General features: G+C 49.8%; 17 non-coding genes across 17 annotated transcripts; 8 read left to right on the top strand and 9 right to left on the bottom strand.

Moving 5' to 3' along the window:
* Positions 1 to 1,009: 1,009 nt before the first annotated feature.
* Positions 1,010 to 1,093, bottom strand: Trnal-uaa (transfer RNA leucine (anticodon UAA)). Its single transcript has one exon. It is a non-coding gene; the product is annotated as a tRNA-Leu (tRNA).
* A 683-nt stretch (positions 1,094 to 1,776) lies between these two features.
* Trnag-ccc (transfer RNA glycine (anticodon CCC)) lies at positions 1,777 to 1,848 on the top strand. The gene has a single exon. It is a non-coding gene; the product is annotated as a tRNA-Gly (tRNA).
* Positions 1,849 to 2,974: 1,126 nt separating this feature from the next.
* Trnal-uaa (transfer RNA leucine (anticodon UAA)) lies at positions 2,975 to 3,058 on the bottom strand. The gene has a single exon. It is a non-coding gene; the product is annotated as a tRNA-Leu (tRNA).
* A 682-nt stretch (positions 3,059 to 3,740) lies between these two features.
* On the top strand, positions 3,741 to 3,812 carry Trnag-ccc (transfer RNA glycine (anticodon CCC)). The gene has a single exon. It is a non-coding gene; the product is annotated as a tRNA-Gly (tRNA).
* Positions 3,813 to 4,930: 1,118 nt separating this feature from the next.
* Positions 4,931 to 5,014, bottom strand: Trnal-uaa (transfer RNA leucine (anticodon UAA)). The gene has a single exon. It is a non-coding gene; the product is annotated as a tRNA-Leu (tRNA).
* A 682-nt stretch (positions 5,015 to 5,696) lies between these two features.
* Trnag-ccc (transfer RNA glycine (anticodon CCC)) lies at positions 5,697 to 5,768 on the top strand. Its single transcript has one exon. It is a non-coding gene; the product is annotated as a tRNA-Gly (tRNA).
* A 1,126-nt stretch (positions 5,769 to 6,894) lies between these two features.
* Positions 6,895 to 6,978, bottom strand: Trnal-uaa (transfer RNA leucine (anticodon UAA)). Its single transcript has one exon. It is a non-coding gene; the product is annotated as a tRNA-Leu (tRNA).
* Positions 6,979 to 7,660: 682 nt separating this feature from the next.
* Positions 7,661 to 7,732, top strand: Trnag-ccc (transfer RNA glycine (anticodon CCC)). The gene has a single exon. It is a non-coding gene; the product is annotated as a tRNA-Gly (tRNA).
* Positions 7,733 to 8,858: 1,126 nt separating this feature from the next.
* Positions 8,859 to 8,942, bottom strand: Trnal-uaa (transfer RNA leucine (anticodon UAA)). Its single transcript has one exon. It is a non-coding gene; the product is annotated as a tRNA-Leu (tRNA).
* A 682-nt stretch (positions 8,943 to 9,624) lies between these two features.
* On the top strand, positions 9,625 to 9,696 carry Trnag-ccc (transfer RNA glycine (anticodon CCC)). Its single transcript has one exon. It is a non-coding gene; the product is annotated as a tRNA-Gly (tRNA).
* A 1,126-nt stretch (positions 9,697 to 10,822) lies between these two features.
* Trnal-uaa (transfer RNA leucine (anticodon UAA)) lies at positions 10,823 to 10,906 on the bottom strand. The gene has a single exon. It is a non-coding gene; the product is annotated as a tRNA-Leu (tRNA).
* Positions 10,907 to 11,588: 682 nt separating this feature from the next.
* Positions 11,589 to 11,660, top strand: Trnag-ccc (transfer RNA glycine (anticodon CCC)). The gene has a single exon. It is a non-coding gene; the product is annotated as a tRNA-Gly (tRNA).
* A 1,126-nt stretch (positions 11,661 to 12,786) lies between these two features.
* On the bottom strand, positions 12,787 to 12,870 carry Trnal-uaa (transfer RNA leucine (anticodon UAA)). Its single transcript has one exon. It is a non-coding gene; the product is annotated as a tRNA-Leu (tRNA).
* Positions 12,871 to 13,552: 682 nt separating this feature from the next.
* Trnag-ccc (transfer RNA glycine (anticodon CCC)) lies at positions 13,553 to 13,624 on the top strand. Its single transcript has one exon. It is a non-coding gene; the product is annotated as a tRNA-Gly (tRNA).
* Positions 13,625 to 14,750: 1,126 nt separating this feature from the next.
* On the bottom strand, positions 14,751 to 14,834 carry Trnal-uaa (transfer RNA leucine (anticodon UAA)). Its single transcript has one exon. It is a non-coding gene; the product is annotated as a tRNA-Leu (tRNA).
* A 682-nt stretch (positions 14,835 to 15,516) lies between these two features.
* On the top strand, positions 15,517 to 15,588 carry Trnag-ccc (transfer RNA glycine (anticodon CCC)). The gene has a single exon. It is a non-coding gene; the product is annotated as a tRNA-Gly (tRNA).
* A 1,126-nt stretch (positions 15,589 to 16,714) lies between these two features.
* Trnal-uaa (transfer RNA leucine (anticodon UAA)) lies at positions 16,715 to 16,798 on the bottom strand. Its single transcript has one exon. It is a non-coding gene; the product is annotated as a tRNA-Leu (tRNA).
* Between the last annotated feature and the right edge of the window lie 376 nt (positions 16,799 to 17,174).

Below are 17,174 nucleotides of genomic sequence, written 5' to 3'. Positions count from 1 at the left end.
GTGCGCTAGTCGCCGGATTTCGTTTCACAGCATCGTGTGTCTCCATGTGTCGACTTGTCTCGACTTTGCTCGGCTGACGCGAAAGCTGACGCTTGGAAACGGGCATATATGTAGAGGGCAGGCGCGAGAAACGACTGTGAGAGACCAAAAAACGACAAACACACGACAGAACCTTTCATTTTATTGTGGCCACAGATTCGCGCCTTAGTGTACCGAGAGGCAAGAGTGGCGTCAGCGTGCTGGACAGCATCATTAACGCTAAGCAGCAACGAAAGCGAAGTAAAAAGGCAAAATGAAAGAAGCCAAATGCAGGTCGAGCTCCCAGCTGGTCACCCATCCAAGTACTAACCACGCCCAACGGTTCTTAACTACAATGAACAGACGAGAACCGCCGCACTCAGCGTGCTATGGCCGTTAGCCGCAACGCCGCAAAACGTGCAGACATATTGCTTGTTGTGCATGTCACTTGGTATTTACATGGCAGTGTCTCGCTGGAGGAAGCACTGTCTTTTACGAGAGAAAAATTAAATGGCACTTGCTGCGATCGAATACATGGCCTTTGTGTTCACAGCACGGCGCTCTAACCTACTGAGCTGACGAGCTGTGCAATGGGGCCACGTCAGCAGTCCAATACCCGGTCCACCGGCTCATCCACCTTCGTTACTGCCCTGCCAGTCATTTATACACGTATCTGCTTTCGTTGACTTTTGCTTTCTTGACGCTTGGACCCAAAAAGCACAACACAAAGAAAACGTAAACGCCCTGAGAATAGCCAAGACTCAGCAAACAAAAGTATGTTCGGCTACCGGGAATCGAATCCGGGCCGCCTGGCTGAAAGCCATGTCTCCTAACAGCTTTCCATTCCTTCTGACCGCCAGGCAATCAGACTTGCAGGGCAAGCTCCGTAATCACTGCCATCTCTAATAATATCTCTCGAACCTGTTTGCGCGTAATTTACTTGCTTTCCCGCACGAAGGAAATGGGCAGTTTTGGAATATTTAAAATTCATTGTCAGATGTGGGGTTCGAACCCACGCTCCCTTTCGGGAACCAGAGCTTAAATCTGGCGCCTTAGACCGCTCGGCCAATCTGACGTGCGAGCGCAAATAACGTGCTGCCGTCGTTTCTAGCTTCATCTCCAGAGCCTGACTGCGAAATTTGCTTGTTTTTTCTTGTGTGAAGGAAATACGTTTTTTTAGAGTATTTTAGACGAGTTGTCAGATGTGAGGTTGCACCCCACCCTCACTTTCGGGAACCACAGCTTAAATATGGTGCCTTACACCGTTGTTTTCCGTCGCCATCTGTCTTTAGTAGAACGAGCAGAACTCTAATTATCAATTTTTACATCGGCGCAGAGAAAACAACGAATGACAAGAAAAGGCCGTTCCCTATCAACGGCTACGCTGTGCATTTCACCCTTACGGGAAGCCAATGATATGCTCCAGGCGAGCATCAAACTAACCAACTTAACACTATGATACGTACGCGCTTTCTACTTCTGGACTGGCACACATATGCTCAATCGTCTCTGGATCGTCAGTAAGTACGTCACATTAGATATTTCTTTTATCACGCTGCTGTAAATTAAAGGGCAGTTTCTTCAACGGCTGTCAGTTCTGCTTCTAGTTACGCAACATCGTCCTAGCAGCACCTACACACTGCGTTCAGATGTGCTCACCTCCGCCCTGGCGTTGAGCGCCTACAGCGCCTTCGCCTTCGGCCTCTGGTGGCAGGAGGGTAGCCGACACATCGCGGCGTGAGTGAAGTACAGCGCAAGGCGGTGGTGGTGTAACGGTCAGCATGGTTGCTTCCCAAGCAGTTGATCCGGGTTCGATTCCCGGCCACCGCACGACACGTACATTTTTCTTCTAGGGATATTCCACGTAACGTAACGCGATCCTCGTAACTGAGAACTGTCGCGTTACGAATAGTTTTCCTTCGCCCCACGTCTCACTCCGTGTAGCCAGTGCGCTAGTCGCCGGATTTCGTTTCACAGCATCGTGTGTCTCCATGTGTCGACTTGTCTCGACTTTGCTCGGCTGACGCGAAAGCTGACGCTTGGAAACGGGCATATATGTAGAGGGCAGGCGCGAGAAACGACTGTGAGAGACCAAAAAACGACAAACACACGACAGAACCTTTCATTTTATTGTGGCCACAGATTCGCGCCTTAGTGTACCGAGAGGCAAGAGTGGCGTCAGCGTGCTGGACAGCATCATTAACGCTAAGCAGCAACGAAAGCGAAGTAAAAAGGCAAAATGAAAGAAGCCAAATGCAGGTCGAGCTCCCAGCTGGTCACCCATCCAAGTACTAACCACGCCCAACGGTTCTTAACTACAATGAACAGACGAGAACCGCTGCACTCAGCGTGCTATGGCCGTTAGCCGCAACGCCGCGAAACGTGCAGACATATTGCTTGTTGTGCATGTCACTTGGTATTTACATGGCAGTGTCTCGCTGGAGGAAGCACTGTCTTTTACGAGAGAAAAATTAAATGGCACTTGCTGCGATCGAATACATGGCCTTTGTGTTCACAGCACGGCGCTCTAACCTACTGAGCTGACGAGCTGTGCAATGGGGCCACGTCAGCAGTCCAATACCCGGTCCACCGGCTCATCCACCTTCGTTACTGCCCTGCCAGTCATTTATACACGTATCTGCTTTCGTTGACTTTTGCTTTCTTGACGCTTGGACCCAAAAAGCACAACACAAAGAAAACGTAAACGCCCTGAGAATAGCCAAGACTCAGCAAACAAAAGTATGTTCGGCTACCGGGAATCGAATCCGGGCCGCCTGGCTGAAAGCCATGTCTCCTAACAGCTTTCCATTCCTTCTGACCGCCAGGCAATCAGACTTGCAGGGCAAGCTCCGTAATCACTGCCATCTCTAATAATATCTCTCGAACCTGTTTGCGCGTAATTTACTTGCTTTCCCGCACGAAGGAAATGGGCAGTTTTGGAATATTTAAAATTCATTGTCAGATGTGGGGTTCGAACCCACGCTCCCTTTCGGGAACCAGAGCTTAAATCTGGCGCCTTAGACCGCTCGGCCAATCTGACGTGCGAGCGCAAATAACGTGCTGCCGTCGTTTCTAGCTTCATCTCCAGAGCCTGACTGCGAAATTTGCTTGTTTTTTCTTGTGTGAAGGAAATACGTTTTTTAGAGTATTTTAGACGAGTTGTCAGATGTGAGGTTGCACCCCACCCTCACTTTCGGGAACCACAGCTTAAATATGGTGCCTTACACCGTTGTTTTCCGTCGCCATCTGTCTTTAGTAGAACGAGCAGAACTCTAATTATCAATTTTTACATTGGCGCAGAGAAAACAACGAATGACAAGAAAAGGCCGTTCCCTATCAACGGCTACGCTGTGCATTTCACCCTTACGGGAAGCCAATGATATGCTCCAGGCGAGCATCAAACTAACCAACTTAACACTATGATACGTACGCGCTTTCTACTTCTGGACTGGCACACATATGCTCAATCGTCTCTGGATCGTCAGTAAGTACGTCACATTAGATATTTCTTTTATCACGCTGCTGTAAATTAAAGGGCAGTTTCTTCAACGGCTGTCAGTTCTGCTTCTAGTTACGCAACATCGTCCTAGCAGCACCTACACACTGCGTTCAGATGTGCTCACCTCCGCCCTGGCGTTGAGCGCCTACAGCGCCTTCGCCTTCGGCCTCTGGTGGCAGGAGGGTAGCCGACACATCGCGGCGTGAGTGAAGCACAGCGCAAGGCGGTGGTGGTGTAACGGTCAGCATGGTTGCTTCCCAAGCAGTTGATCCGGGTTCGATTCCCGGCCACCGCACGACACGTACATTTTTCTTCTAGGGATATTCCACGTAACGTAACGCGATCCTCGTAACTGAGAACTGTCGCGTTACGAATAGTTTTCCTTCGCCCCACGTCTCACTCCGTGTAGCCAGTGCGCTAGTCGCCGGATTTCGTTTCACAGCATCGTGTGTCTCCATGTGTCGACTTGTCTCGACTTTGCTCGGCTGACGCGAAAGCTGACGCTTTGAAACGGGCATATATGTAGAGGGCAGGCGCGAGAAACGACTGTGAGAGACCAAAAAACGACAAACACACGACAGAACCTTTCATTTTATTGTGGCCACAGATTCGCGCCTTAGTGTACCGAGAGGCAAGAGTGGCGTCAGCGTGCTGGACAGCATCATTAACGCTAAGCAGCAACGAAAGCGAAGTAAAAAGGCAAAATGAAAGAAGCCAAATGCAGGTCGAGCTCCCAGCTGGTCACCCATCCAAGTACTAACCACGCCCAACGGTTCTTAACTACAATGAACAGACGAGAACCGCTGCACTCAGCGTGCTATGGCCGTTAGCCGCAACGCCGCGAAACGTGCAGACATATTGCTTGTTGTGCATGTCACTTGGTATTTACATGGCAGTGTCTCGCTGGAGGAAGCACTGTCTTTTACGAGAGAAAAATTAAATGGCACTTGCTGCGATCGAATACATGGCCTTTGTGTTCACAGCACGGCGCTCTAACCTACTGAGCTGACGAGCTGTGCAATGGGGCCACGTCAGCAGTCCAATACCCGGTCCACCGGCTCATCCACCTTCGTTACTGCCCTGCCAGTCATTTATACACGTATCTGCTTTCGTTGACTTTTGCTTTCTTGACGCTTGGACCCAAAAAGCACAACACAAAGAAAACGTAAACGCCCTGAGAATAGCAGCAAACAAAAGTATGTTCGGCTACCGGCAATCGAATCCGGGCCGCCTGGCTGAAAGCCATGTCTCCTAACAGCTTTCCATTCCTTCTGACCGCCAGGCAATCAGACTTGCAGGGCAAGCTCCGTAATCACTGCCATCTCTAATAATATCTCTCGAACCTGTTTGCGCGTAATTTACTTGCTTTCCCGCACGAAGGAAATGGGCAGTTTTGGAATATTTAAAATTCATTGTCAGATGTGGGGTTCGAACCCACGCTCCCTTTCGGGAACCAGAGCTTAAATCTGGCGCCTTAGACCGCTCGGCCAATCTGACGTGCGAGCGCAAATAACGTGCTGCCGTCGTTTCTAGCTTCATCTCCAGAGCCTGACTGCGAAATTTGCTTGTTTTTTCTTGTGTGAAGGAAATACGTTTTTTAGAGTATTTTAGACGAGTTGTCAGATGTGAGGTTGCACCCCACCCTCACTTTCGGGAACCACAGCTTAAATATGGTGCCTTACACCGTTGTTTTCCGTCGCCATCTGTCTTTAGTAGAACGAGCAGAACTCTAATTATCAATTTTTACATTGGCGCAGAGAAAACAACGAATGACAAGAAAAGGCCGTTCCCTATCAACGGCTACGCTGTGCATTTCACCCTTACGGGAAGCCAATGATATGCTCCAGGCGAGCATCAAACTAACCAACTTAACACTATGATACGTACGCGCTTTCTACTTCTGGACTGGCACACATATGCTCAATCGTCTCTGGATCGTCAGTAAGTACGTCACATTAGATATTTCTTTTATCACGCTGCTGTAAATTAAAGGGCAGTTTCTTCAACGGCTGTCAGTTCTGCTTCTAGTTACGCAACATCGTCCTAGCAGCACCTACACACTGCGTTCAGATGTGCTCACCTCCGCCCTGGCGTTGAGCGCCTACAGCGCCTTCGCCTTCGGCCTCTGGTGGCAGGAGGGTAGCCGACACATCGCGGCGTGAGTGAAGCACAGCGCAAGGCGGTGGTGGTGTAACGGTCAGCATGGTTGCTTCCCAAGCAGTTGATCCGGGTTCGATTCCCGGCCACCGCACGACACGTACATTTTTCTTCTAGGGATATTCCACGTAACGTAACGCGATCCTCGTAACTGAGAACTGTCGCGTTACGAATAGTTTTCCTTCGCCCCACGTCTCACTCCGTGTAGCCAGTGCGCTAGTCGCCGGATTTCGTTTCACAGCATCGTGTGTCTCCATGTGTCGACTTGTCTCGACTTTGCTCGGCTGACGCGAAAGCTGACGCTTTGAAACGGGCATATATGTAGAGGGCAGGCGCGAGAAACGACTGTGAGAGACCAAAAAACGACAAACACACGACAGAACCTTTCATTTTATTGTGGCCACAGATTCGCGCCTTAGTGTACCGAGAGGCAAGAGTGGCGTCAGCGTGCTGGACAGCATCATTAACGCTAAGCAGCAACGAAAGCGAAGTAAAAAGGCAAAATGAAAGAAGCCAAATGCAGGTCGAGCTCCCAGCTGGTCACCCATCCAAGTACTAACCACGCCCAACGGTTCTTAACTACAATGAACAGACGAGAACCGCTGCACTCAGCGTGCTATGGCCGTTAGCCGCAACGCCGCGAAACGTGCAGACATATTGCTTGTTGTGCATGTCACTTGGTATTTACATGGCAGTGTCTCGCTGGAGGAAGCACTGTCTTTTACGAGAGAAAAATTAAATGGCACTTGCTGCGATCGAATACATGGCCTTTGTGTTCACAGCACGGCGCTCTAACCTACTGAGCTGACGAGCTGTGCAATGGGGCCACGTCAGCAGTCCAATACCCGGTCCACCGGCTCATCCACCTTCGTTACTGCCCTGCCAGTCATTTATACACGTATCTGCTTTCGTTGACTTTTGCTTTCTTGACGCTTGGACCCAAAAAGCACAACACAAAGAAAACGTAAACGCCCTGAGAATAGCCAAGACTCAGCAAACAAAAGTATGTTCGGCTACCGGGAATCGAATCCGGGCCGCCTGGCTGAAAGCCATGTCTCCTAACAGCTTTCCATTCCTTCTGACCGCCAGGCAATCAGACTTGCAGGGCAAGCTCCGTAATCACTGCCATCTCTAATAATATCTCTCGAACCTGTTTGCGCGTAATTTACTTGCTTTCCCGCACGAAGGAAATGGGCAGTTTTGGAATATTTAAAATTCATTGTCAGATGTGGGGTTCGAACCCACGCTCCCTTTCGGGAACCAGAGCTTAAATCTGGCGCCTTAGACCGCTCGGCCAATCTGACGTGCGAGCGCAAATAACGTGCTGCCGTCGTTTCTAGCTTCATCTCCAGAGCCTGACTGCGAAATTTGCTTGTTTTTTCTTGTGTGAAGGAAATACGTTTTTTAGAGTATTTTAGACGAGTTGTCAGATGTGAGGTTGCACCCCACCCTCACTTTCGGGAACCACAGCTTAAATATGGTGCCTTACACCGTTGTTTTCCGTCGCCATCTGTCTTTAGTAGAACGAGCAGAACTCTAATTATCAATTTTTACATTGGCGCAGAGAAAACAACGAATGACAAGAAAAGGCCGTTCCCTATCAACGGCTACGCTGTGCATTTCACCCTTACGGGAAGCCAATGATATGCTCCAGGCGAGCATCAAACTAACCAACTTAACACTATGATACGTACGCGCTTTCTACTTCTGGACTGGCACACATATGCTCAATCGTCTCTGGATCGTCAGTAAGTACGTCACATTAGATATTTCTTTTATCACGCTGCTGTAAATTAAAGGGCAGTTTCTTCAACGGCTGTCAGTTCTGCTTCTAGTTACGCAACATCGTCCTAGCAGCACCTACACACTGCGTTCAGATGTGCTCACCTCCGCCCTGGCGTTGAGCGCCTACAGCGCCTTCGCCTTCGGCCTCTGGTGGCAGGAGGGTAGCCGACACATCGCGGCGTGAGTGAAGCACAGCGCAAGGCGGTGGTGGTGTAACGGTCAGCATGGTTGCTTCCCAAGCAGTTGATCCGGGTTCGATTCCCGGCCACCGCACGACACGTACATTTTTCTTCTAGGGATATTCCACGTAACGTAACGCGATCCTCGTAACTGAGAACTGTCGCGTTACGAATAGTTTTCCTTCGCCCCACGTCTCACTCCGTGTAGCCAGTGCGCTAGTCGCCGGATTTCGTTTCACAGCATCGTGTGTCTCCATGTGTCGACTTGTCTCGACTTTGCTCGGCTGACGCGAAAGCTGACGCTTGGAAACGGGCATATATGTAGAGGGCAGGCGCGAGAAACGACTGTGAGAGACCAAAAAACGACAAACACACGACAGAACCTTTCATTTTATTGTGGCCACAGATTCGCGCCTTAGTGTACCGAGAGGCAAGAGTGGCGTCAGCGTGCTGGACAGCATCATTAACGCTAAGCAGCAACGAAAGCGAAGTAAAAAGGCAAAATGAAAGAAGCCAAATGCAGGTCGAGCTCCCAGCTGGTCACCCATCCAAGTACTAACCACGCCCAACGGTTCTTAACTACAATGAACAGACGAGAACCGCTGCACTCAGCGTGCTATGGCCGTTAGCCGCAACGCCGCGAAACGTGCAGACATATTGCTTGTTGTGCATGTCACTTGGTATTTACATGGCAGTGTCTCGCTGGAGGAAGCACTGTCTTTTACGAGAGAAAAATTAAATGGCACTTGCTGCGATCGAATACATGGCCTTTGTGTTCACAGCACGGCGCTCTAACCTACTGAGCTGACGAGCTGTGCAATGGGGCCACGTCAGCAGTCCAATACCCGGTCCACCGGCTCATCCACCTTCGTTACTGCCCTGCCAGTCATTTATACACGTATCTGCTTTCGTTGACTTTTGCTTTCTTGACGCTTGGACCCAAAAAGCACAACACAAAGAAAACGTAAACGCCCTGAGAATAGCCAAGACTCAGCAAACAAAAGTATGTTCGGCTACCGGGAATCGAATCCGGGCCGCCTGGCTGAAAGCCATGTCTCCTAACAGCTTTCCATTCCTTCTGACCGCCAGGCAATCAGACTTGCAGGGCAAGCTCCGTAATCACTGCCATCTCTAATAATATCTCTCGAACCTGTTTGCGCGTAATTTACTTGCTTTCCCGCACGAAGGAAATGGGCAGTTTTGGAATATTTAAAATTCATTGTCAGATGTGGGGTTCGAACCCACGCTCCCTTTCGGGAACCAGAGCTTAAATCTGGCGCCTTAGACCGCTCGGCCAATCTGACGTGCGAGCGCAAATAACGTGCTGCCGTCGTTTCTAGCTTCATCTCCAGAGCCTGACTGCGAAATTTGCTTGTTTTTTCTTGTGTGAAGGAAATACGTTTTTTAGAGTATTTTAGACGAGTTGTCAGATGTGAGGTTGCACCCCACCCTCACTTTCGGGAACCACAGCTTAAATATGGTGCCTTACACCGTTGTTTTCCGTCGCCATCTGTCTTTAGTAGAACGAGCAGAACTCTAATTATCAATTTTTACATTGGCGCAGAGAAAACAACGAATGACAAGAAAAGGCCGTTCCCTATCAACGGCTACGCTGTGCATTTCACCCTTACGGGAAGCCAATGATATGCTCCAGGCGAGCATCAAACTAACCAACTTAACACTATGATACGTACGCGCTTTCTACTTCTGGACTGGCACACATATGCTCAATCGTCTCTGGATCGTCAGTAAGTACGTCACATTAGATATTTCTTTTATCACGCTGCTGTAAATTAAAGGGCAGTTTCTTCAACGGCTGTCAGTTCTGCTTCTAGTTACGCAACATCGTCCTAGCAGCACCTACACACTGCGTTCAGATGTGCTCACCTCCGCCCTGGCGTTGAGCGCCTACAGCGCCTTCGCCTTCGGCCTCTGGTGGCAGGAGGGTAGCCGACACATCGCGGCGTGAGTGAAGCACAGCGCAAGGCGGTGGTGGTGTAACGGTCAGCATGGTTGCTTCCCAAGCAGTTGATCCGGGTTCGATTCCCGGCCACCGCACGACACGTACATTTTTCTTCTAGGGATATTCCACGTAACGTAACGCGATCCTCGTAACTGAGAACTGTCGCGTTACGAATAGTTTTCCTTCGCCCCACGTCTCACTCCGTGTAGCCAGTGCGCTAGTCGCCGGATTTCGTTTCACAGCATCGTGTGTCTCCATGTGTCGACTTGTCTCGACTTTGCTCGGCTGACGCGAAAGCTGACGCTTTGAAACGGGCATATATGTAGAGGGCAGGCGCGAGAAACGACTGTGAGAGACCAAAAAACGACAAACACACGACAGAACCTTTCATTTTATTGTGGCCACAGATTCGCGCCTTAGTGTACCGAGAGGCAAGAGTGGCGTCAGCGTGCTGGACAGCATCATTAACGCTAAGCAGCAACGAAAGCGAAGTAAAAAGGCAAAATGAAAGAAGCCAAATGCAGGTCGAGCTCCCAGCTGGTCACCCATCCAAGTACTAACCACGCCCAACGGTTCTTAACTACAATGAACAGACGAGAACCGCTGCACTCAGCGTGCTATGGCCGTTAGCCGCAACGCCGCGAAACGTGCAGACATATTGCTTGTTGTGCATGTCACTTGGTATTTACATGGCAGTGTCTCGCTGGAGGAAGCACTGTCTTTTACGAGAGAAAAATTAAATGGCACTTGCTGCGATCGAATACATGGCCTTTGTGTTCACAGCACGGCGCTCTAACCTACTGAGCTGACGAGCTGTGCAATGGGGCCACGTCAGCAGTCCAATACCCGGTCCACCGGCTCATCCACCTTCGTTACTGCCCTGCCAGTCATTTATACACGTATCTGCTTTCGTTGACTTTTGCTTTCTTGACGCTTGGACCCAAAAAGCACAACACAAAGAAAACGTAAACGCCCTGAGAATAGCCAAGACTCAGCAAACAAAAGTATGTTCGGCTACCGGGAATCGAATCCGGGCCGCCTGGCTGAAAGCCATGTCTCCTAACAGCTTTCCATTCCTTCTGACCGCCAGGCAATCAGACTTGCAGGGCAAGCTCCGTAATCACTGCCATCTCTAATAATATCTCTCGAACCTGTTTGCGCGTAATTTACTTGCTTTCCCGCACGAAGGAAATGGGCAGTTTTGGAATATTTAAAATTCATTGTCAGATGTGGGGTTCGAACCCACGCTCCCTTTCGGGAACCAGAGCTTAAATCTGGCGCCTTAGACCGCTCGGCCAATCTGACGTGCGAGCGCAAATAACGTGCTGCCGTCGTTTCTAGCTTCATCTCCAGAGCCTGACTGCGAAATTTGCTTGTTTTTTCTTGTGTGAAGGAAATACGTTTTTTAGAGTATTTTAGACGAGTTGTCAGTTGTGAGGTTGCACCCCACCCTCACTTTCGGGAACCACAGCTTAAATATGGTGCCTTACACCGTTGTTTTCCGTCGCCATCTGTCTTTAGTAGAACGAGCAGAACTCTAATTATCAATTTTTACATTGGCGCAGAGAAAACAACGAATGACAAGAAAAGGCCGTTCCCTATCAACGGCTACACTGTGCATTTCACCCTTACGGGAAGCCAATGATATGCTCCAGGCGAGCATCAAACTAACCAACTTAACACTATGATACGTACGCGCTTTCTACTTCTGGACTGGCACACATATGCTCAATCGTCTCTGGATCGTCAGTAAGTACGTCACATTAGATATTTCTTTTATCACGCTGCTGTAAATTAAAGGGCAGTTTCTTCAACGGCTGTCAGTTCTGCTTCTAGTTACGCAACATCGTCCTAGCAGCACCTACACACTGCGTTCAGATGTGCTCACCTCCGCCCTGGCGTTGAGCGCCTACAGCGCCTTCGCCTTCGGCCTCTGGTGGCAGGAGGGTAGCCGACACATCGCGGCGTGAGTGAAGCACAGCGCAAGGCGGTGGTGGTGTAACGGTCAGCATGGTTGCTTCCCAAGCAGTTGATCCGGGTTCGATTCCCGGCCACCGCACGACACGTACATTTTTCTTCTAGGGATATTCCACGTAACGTAACGCGATCCTCGTAACTGAGAACTGTCGCGTTACGAATAGTTTTCCTTCGCCCCACGTCTCACTCCGTGTAGCCAGTGCGCTAGTCGCCGGATTTCGTTTCACAGCATCGTGTGTCTCCATGTGTCGACTTGTCTCGACTTTGCTCGGCTGACGCGAAAGCTGACGCTTTGAAACGGGCATATATGTAGAGGGCAGGCGCGAGAAACGACTGTGAGAGACCAAAAAACGACAAACACACGACAGAACCTTTCATTTTATTGTGGCCACAGATTCGCGCCTTAGTGTACCGAGAGGCAAGAGTGGCGTCAGCGTGCTGGACAGCATCATTAACGCTAAGCAGCAACGAAAGCGAAGTAAAAAGGCAAAATGAAAGAAGCCAAATGCAGGTCGAGCTCCCAGCTGGTCACCCATCCAAGTACTAACCACGCCCAACGGTTCTTAACTACAATGAACAGACGAGAACCGCTGCACTCAGCGTGCTATGGCCGTTAGCCGCAACGCCGCGAAACGTGCAGACATATTGCTTGTTGTGCATGTCACTTGGTATTTACATGGCAGTGTCTCGCTGGAGGAAGCACTGTCTTTTACGAGAGAAAAATTAAATGGCACTTGCTGCGATCGAATACATGGCCTTTGTGTTCACAGCACGGCGCTCTAACCTACTGAGCTGACGAGCTGTGCAATGGGGCCACGTCAGCAGTCCAATACCCGGTCCACCGGCTCATCCACCTTCGTTACTGCCCTGCCAGTCATTTATACACGTATCTGCTTTCGTTGACTTTTGCTTTCTTGACGCTTGGACCCAAAAAGCACAACACAAAGAAAACGTAAACGCCCTGAGAATAGCCAAGACTCAGCAAACAAAAGTATGTTCGGCTACCGGGAATCGAATCCGGGCCGCCTGGCTGAAAGCCATGTCTCCTAACAGCTTTCCATTCCTTCTGACCGCCAGGCAATCAGACTTGCAGGGCAAGCTCCGTAATCACTGCCATCTCTAATAATATCTCTCGAACCTGTTTGCGCGTAATTTACTTGCTTTCCCGCACGAAGGAAATGGGCAGTTTTGGAATATTTAAAATTCATTGTCAGATGTGGGGTTCGAACCCACGCTCCCTTTCGGGAACCAGAGCTTAAATCTGGCGCCTTAGACCGCTCGGCCAATCTGACGTGCGAGCGCAAATAACGTGCTGCCGTCGTTTCTAGCTTCATCTCCAGAGCCTGACTGCGAAATTTGCTTGTTTTTTCTTGTGTGAAGGAAATACGTTTTTTAGAGTATTTTAGACGAGTTGTCAGATGTGAGGTTGCACCCCACCCTCACTTTCGGGAACCACAGCTTAAATATGGTGCCTTACACCGTTGTTTTCCGTCGCCATCTGTCTTTAGTAGAACGAGCAGAACTCTAATTATCAATTTTTACATTGGCGCAGAGAAAACAACGAATGACAAGAAAAGGCCGTTCCCTATCAACGGCTACGCTGTGCATTTCACCCTTACGGGAAGCCAATGATATGCTCCAGGCGAGCATCAAACTAACCAACTTAACACTATGATACGTACGCGCTTTCTACTTCTGGACTGGCACACATATGCTCAATCGTCTCTGGATCGTCAGTAAGTACGTCACATTAGATATTTCTTTTATCACGCTGCTGTAAATTAAAGGGCAGTTTCTTCAACGGCTGTCAGTTCTGCTTCTAGTTACGCAACATCGTCCTAGCAGCACCTACACACTGCGTTCAGATGTGCTCACCTCCGCCCTGGCGTTGAGCGCCTACAGCGCCTTCGCCTTCGGCCTCTGGTGGCAGGAGGGTAGCCGACACATCGCGGCGTGAGTGAAGCACAGCGCAAGGCGGTGGTGGTGTAACGGTCAGCATGGTTGCTTCCCAAGCAGTTGATCCGGGTTCGATTCCCGGCCACCGCACGACACGTACATTTTTCTTCTAGGGATATTCCACGTAACGTAACGCGATCCTCGTAACTGAGAACTGTCGCGTTACGAATAGTTTTCCTTCGCCCCACGTCTCACTCCGTGTAGCCAGTGCGCTAGTCGCCGGATTTCGTTTCACAGCATCGTGTGTCTCCATGTGTCGACTTGTCTCGACTTTGCTCGGCTGACGCGAAAGCTGACGCTTTGAAACGGGCATATATGTAGAGGGCAGGCGCGAGAAACGACTGTGAGAGACCAAAAAACGACAAACACACGACAGAACCTTTCATTTTATTGTGGCCACAGATTCGCGCCTTAGTGTACCGAGAGGCAAGAGTGGCGTCAGCGTGCTGGACAGCATCATTAACGCTAAGCAGCAACGAAAGCGAAGTAAAAAGGCAAAATGAAAGAAGCCAAATGCAGGTCGAGCTCCCAGCTGGTCACCCATCCAAGTACTAACCACGCCCAACGGTTCTTAACTACAATGAACAGACGAGAACCGCTGCACTCAGCGTGCTATGGCCGTTAGCCGCAACGCCGCGAAACGTGCAGACATATTGCTTGTTGTGCATGTCACTTGGTATTTACATGGCAGTGTCTCGCTGGAGGAAGCACTGTCTTTTACGAGAGAAAAATTAAATGGCACTTGCTGCGATCGAATACATGGCCTTTGTGTTCACAGCACGGCGCTCTAACCTACTGAGCTGACGAGCTGTGCAATGGGGCCACGTCAGCAGTCCAATACCCGGTCCACCGGCTCATCCACCTTCGTTACTGCCCTGCCAGTCATTTATACACGTATCTGCTTTCGTTGACTTTTGCTTTCTTGACGCTTGGACCCAAAAAGCACAACACAAAGAAAACGTAAACGCCCTGAGAATAGCCAAGACTCAGCAAACAAAAGTATGTTCGGCTACCGGCAATCGAATCCGGGCCGCCTGGCTGAAAGCCATGTCTCCTAACAGCTTTCCATTCCTTCTGACCGCCAGGCAATCAGACTTGCAGGGCAAGCTCCGTAATCACTGCCATCTCTAATAATATCTCTCGAACCTGTTTGCGCGTAATTTACTTGCTTTCCCGCACGAAGGAAATGGGCAGTTTTGGAATATTTAAAATTCATTGTCAGATGTGGGGTTCGAACCCACGCTCCCTTTCGGGAACCAGAGCTTAAATCTGGCGCCTTAGACCGCTCGGCCAATCTGACGTGCGAGCGCAAATAACGTGCTGCCGTCGTTTCTAGCTTCATCTCCAGAGCCTGACTGCGAAATTTGCTTGTTTTTTCTTGTGTGAAGGAAATACGTTTTTTAGAGTATTTTAGACGAGTTGTCAGATGTGAGGTTGCACCCCACCCTCACTTTCGGGAACCACAGCTTAAATATGGTGCCTTACACCGTTGTTTTCCGTCGCCATCTGTCTTTAGTAGAACGAGCAGAACTCTAATTATCAATTTTTACATTGGCGCAGAGAAAACAACGAATGACAAGAAAAGGCCGTTCCCTATCAACGGCTACGCTGTGCATTTCACCCTTACGGGAAGCCAATGATATGCTCCAGGCGAGCATCAAACTAACCAACTTAACACTATGATACGTACGCGCTTTCTACTTCTGGACTGGCACACATATGCTCAATCGTCTCTGGATCGTCAGTAAGTACGTCACATTAGATATTTCTTTTATCACGCTGCTGTAAATTAAAGGGCAGTTTCTTCAACGGCTGTCAGTTCTGCTTCTAGTTACGCAACATCGTCCTAGCAGCACCTACACACTGCGTTCAGATGTGCTCACCTCCGCCCTGGCGTTGAGCGCCTACAGCGCCTTCGCCTTCGGCCTCTGGTGGCAGGAGGGTAGCCGACACATCGCGGCGTGAGTGAAGCACAGCGCAAGGCGGTGGTGGTGTAACGGTCAGCATGGTTGCTTCCCAAGCAGTTGATCCGGGTTCGATTCCCGGCCACCGCACGACACGTACATTTTTCTTCTAGGGATATTCCACGTAACGTAACGCGATCCTCGTAACTGAGAACTGTCGCGTTACGAATAGTTTTCCTTCGCCCCACGTCTCACTCCGTGTAGCCAGTGCGCTAGTCGCCGGATTTCGTTTCACAGCATCGTGTGTCTCCATGTGTCGACTTGTCTCGACTTTGCTCGGCTGACGCGAAAGCTGACGCTTTGAAACGGGCATATATGTAGAGGGCAGGCGCGAGAAACGACTGTGAGAGACCAAAAAACGACAAACACACGACAGAACCTTTCATTTTATTGTGGCCACAGATTCGCGCCTTAGTGTACCGAGAGGCAAGAGTGGCGTCAGCGTGCTGGACAGCATCATTAACGCTAAGCAGCAACGAAAGCGAAGTAAAAAGGCAAAATGAAAGAAGCCAAATGCAGGTCGAGCTCCCAGCTGGTCACCCATCCAAGTACTAACCACGCCCAACGGTTCTTAACTACAATGAACAGACGAGAACCGCTGCACTCAGCGTGCTATGGCCGTTAGCCGCAACGCCGCGAAACGTGCAGACATATTGCTTGTTGTGCATGTCACTTGGTATTTACATGGCAGTGTCTCGCTGGAGGAAGCACTGTCTTTTACGAGAGAAAAATTAAATGGCACTTGCTGCGATCGAATACATGGCCTTTGTGTTCACAGCACGGCGCTCTAACCTACTGAGCTGACGAGCTGTGCAATGGGGCCACGTCAGCAGTCCAATACCCGGTCCACCGGCTCATCCACCTTCGTTACTGCCCTGCCAGTCATTTATACACGTATCTGCTTTCGTTGACTTTTGCTTTCTTGACGCTTGGACCCAAAAAGCACAACACAAAGAAAACGTAAACGCCCTGAGAATAGCCAAGACTCAGCAAACAAAAGTATGTTCGGCTACCGGGAATCGAATCCGGGCCGCCTGGCTGAAAGCCATGTCTCCTAACAGCTTTCCATTCCTTCTGACCGCCAGGCAATCAGACTTGCAGGGCAAGCTCCGTAATCACTGCCATCTCTAATAATATCTCTCGAACCTGTTTGCGCGTAATTTACTTGCTTTCCCGCACGAAGGAAATGGGCAGTTTTGGAATATTTAAAATTCATTGTCAGATGTGGGGTTCGAACCCACGCTCCCTTTCGGGAACCAGAGCTTAAATCTGGCGCCTTAGACCGCTCGGCCAATCTGACGTGCGAGCGCAAATAACGTGCTGCCGTCGTTTCTAGCTTCATCTCCAGAGCCTGACTGCGAAATTTGCTTGTTTTTTCTTGTGTGAAGGAAATACGTTTTTTAGAGTATTTTAGACGAGTTGTCAGATGTGAGGTTGCACCCCACCCTCACTTTCGGGAACCACAGCTTAAATATGGTGCCTTACACCGTTGTTTTCCGTCGCCATCTGTCTTTAGTAGAACGAGCAGAACTCTAATTATCAATTTTTACATTGGCGCAGAGAAAACAACGAATGACAAGAAAAGGCCGTTCCCTATCAACGGCTACGCTGTGCATTTCACCCTTACGGGAAGCCAATGATATGCTCCAGGCGAGCATCAAACTAACCAACTTAAC

The sequence above is a fragment of the Schistocerca cancellata genome, chromosome 2, assembly GCF_023864275.1.
Source record: "Schistocerca cancellata isolate TAMUIC-IGC-003103 chromosome 2, iqSchCanc2.1, whole genome shotgun sequence".
NCBI classification, from domain to species: Eukaryota; Metazoa; Arthropoda; class Insecta; order Orthoptera; family Acrididae; genus Schistocerca; species Schistocerca cancellata.
This window is presented reverse-complemented; position numbering and strand designations above follow the sequence as displayed.